The following is a 3379-nucleotide window of genomic DNA, read 5'->3' on the forward strand; positions in this document are numbered from 1 at the left end:
GCATGATTAATTGTGGTAGTTCAAATTTTGGTGAAGCTTTTGGAGAACGGATATGGACTGGGTAACGCAAACCCGACCCAATTCTACCTAAAACCCTTTACCCCTTATATATATATAGCCGACTCGGGAAACCTAATAGCTCTGGCTCTCCTAGCCTGTAAAAGTCCTTGTTAAAGGGACATCAGCATAGTGCAGATTTCTTATTGTTTGAGTCAAATTATGGTTATCTGACTGCTTAGTTATCTTCAGGTCTGTGAACTCATGTCTATTGCTTTGTTTATTTATACATAGATTCTGTTTAGTTTCTTTTTTAACAGAAAGATCTGGTTGATATCTAGGTTGAAAGGTATAATTATTAAAGCATTTTTCCAGTAGGTGATATCTGGGTATTGGTACAATCGTGACCATTTTTTGGGTCAATTGAAAACTAGATGTTTCAGTTTCTTTCTTCTTCAATGATTTCAATATGTTTGTTGTTTAACTTGTTTGGTTTTCGGGTCAAGTTTGGTGTTTAACTTGAGTCTGTTTTGTCTAAACAGAAAACGACGTAAAGATGGTCCAATATAATTTCAAGAAGATGACTGTTGTTCCCGGTGGGAAGGATTTCATTGATATTATCCTATCTCAAACCCAGCGGCAGGCCCCAACTGTAGTCCACAAGGGTTCTGCCATTGACCGCGTGCGTAAGTTATATACGCGCAAAGTTAAATATACGGTATACCCAAACAAATTTTCATGAGAAGCTCTATACTATCATTGATGAATTTCCTAGGCTGGAAGACATCCACCCTTTCTACGGCGATCTTCTGCATGTTCTCTACAACAAGGACCATTACAAGCTTGCGCTTGGTCAAATAAATACTGCAAGGAACCTTACTTCTAAGATTACTAAAGATTATGTCAAGTTATTGAAGTATGGTGATTCACTTTACCGATGCAAGAGTCTCAAGGTTGCTGCTCTTGGCCGTATGTGCACGGTTGTAAAGAGGATTGGCCCTAGTTTAGCTTATCTAGAACAAATTAGGCAACACATGGCCAGGCGGCCTTCAATTGACCCAAACACCAGGACAATATTGATTTGCGGCTATCCCAATGTCGGAAAGAGTTCATTCATCAACAAGATCACCAGAGCCGATGTTGATGTCCAGCCTTATGCTTTTACTACAAAGTCACTCTTTGTGGGGCATACAGATTATAAGTTCTTGAGGTACCTACCAGGTTATTGATACACCTGGGATTTTGGACCGACCATTTGAAGACCGTAACATTATTGAGATGTGCAGCATCACAGCATTGGCACATTTGAGAGCTGCTGTTCTGTTCTTCTTGGACATCTCAGGGTCTTGTGGTTATACCATTGCCCAACAAGCTGCCCTTTTTCACAGCATTAAGTCTCTGTTCATGAACAAACCATTGATTATAGTCTGCAACAAGACTGATTTGCAGCCATTGGAGGGCATATCTGAGGAAGACATGAAGTTGGTCAGTGGTCACAGAGATGAAAGCTGAAGCTATGAAGACTCTGATTGGTCAAGGAGGTGAGGCTACGAATGATGATGGGGTACTCTTGACCATGAGCACTTTGACCGAGGAGGGGGTTATCTCTGTAAAGAATGCAGCTTGTGAGAGGTTGTTGAATCAGAGAGTTGAGTTGAAGATGAAATCTAAAAAGATAAATGATTGTTTAAATCGTTTTCATGTTGCGATGTCAAAGCCACGTGACCAAAAGGAAAGGCCTCCATGTATACCTCAGGCTGTTTTAGAAGCTGAGGTTAAGCAAGCAGCAGAGAAGGAAGAGAACTACTGAAAAGGATTTGGAGAATGAAAATGGTGGTGCGGGTGTATACTCAGCCAGTTTGAAGAAGAATTATATCCTAGCTAGCTAATGATGAGTGGAAAGAGGATATCATACCTGAAATTCTTGATGGGCACAATGTATTTGACTTTGTTGATCCCGATATTTTGGATAGGCTTGAGGAGTTAAAACGAGAAGAAGGAATCATGCAGGCAGATGTGGATGATGATGTGGAGATGGATGGAATGGAGTTGACTCCAGAAGAGCAGAAGACATTGGCTCAGATAAGGAAAAATAAAAGCTTGCTGATTCAACAACATATAAACAAGAAAAGTACAGCGGTAACTCGGCCTACAGTACCTAGGAAATTTGACAAGGACAGGGAGTTCACAACAAAGAGAATGGGGAGGCAGCTGTCAGTGTTGGGAATTGATCCTAGTATGGCAATTAACCGAGCCCGCAGCAGATCTCTCTCTAGGAGGGGCCAAAAGAGAGAGCGATCAGTTGACAAGGGTGATAGTGAAGTTGTTGGTGTCATGGATATGGATGTGGATACACTCAACAAGAAGCTGCGCTTGATGTCTAGACCCCGTTCAAGGTCAAGATCAAGACCGCCTACTGTTGTTGATCAAAAGTCTAAAGCACTAGACAAGGCCCGGAAATCTGTGAAGAACAGAAATAAGAATGCTAGACGTGGAGAGGCAGATAGAGTTGCTCCCAATTTGAAACCTAAGCACTTGTTCTCTGGAAAACGATCAAATGGAAAAACCCAAAGGCGCTAAGGTATCTCAGGTACACACATTGCATTGCTTTGATATCTATAACATATATTCTTAGTGCTTTGGTATCCATAATATTTATTCTCAGCTCCCTTGGCCAATAAAAATGTCCTTTACAGTGATGTTCTAACTCCTCTCTGCAAGTATTCTATTGCAGTTATGGCAATATGTTTCATGGCCAACAAAAATGTCCTTTAAAGTGACGTTTTAACTCCTCTGTGCAATTATTTTAATGCAGTTATGGCTATATATGTTTCAAGTAGGTTGTCATACTCATATGTTCCTACTAATGCACCTGAAATACTTTTTAGTACTAGCTCTACTCTTAAGAATGTCAACAGACTGTAATATATTTAATTTTATTGGATGTGATGATTACCAGCTTGAGACGTAATATTGATGATTGAATTAATATTCTTTTGAGGGTATTGATTTTCATATCATGATTCATGATTATGAGGTATTAAGTCATGCCTTTTCTTATTGCAGGAATGTCTTGCAAAGAATGTAGACTTGTGCTTTGTTGGAAAAGAACTCCGTTGTTTCATTTCCAGTTTGATAAGACAGCAGAATGCGAGAACTAGGAGATCTAGTTCCTGTTATAACTCTTAGAGTGTGTTTGGATATGAGAAAAAATGATGGAATTTAATTGAAAGTGAGGATTTCATAATTCCTAAAATCTAATTCCCTCGTTTGGCATTATCATATTGGAAATTTTAAATTTGTCTGTGGAAAAAAAACAAAGGAATTCGTTATTTAAATTCTTCACTTCAATTTCCACCAAAATAGGTGTCATTTACGAATT

The 3379-nt window shown here is 39.2% G+C and overlaps 1 pseudogene; it reads left to right on the forward strand.

Annotated features, from left to right (window-relative positions):
• The first annotated feature begins 553 nt into the window (after positions 1–553).
• On the forward strand, positions 554–2577 carry LOC112201438 (annotated as a pseudogene).
• Positions 2578–3379: the final 802 nt, after the last annotated feature.

This window comes from Rosa chinensis, chromosome 5 (genome assembly GCF_002994745.2).
Source record: "Rosa chinensis cultivar Old Blush chromosome 5, RchiOBHm-V2, whole genome shotgun sequence".
Classification (NCBI taxonomy): domain Eukaryota; kingdom Viridiplantae; phylum Streptophyta; class Magnoliopsida; order Rosales; family Rosaceae; genus Rosa; species Rosa chinensis.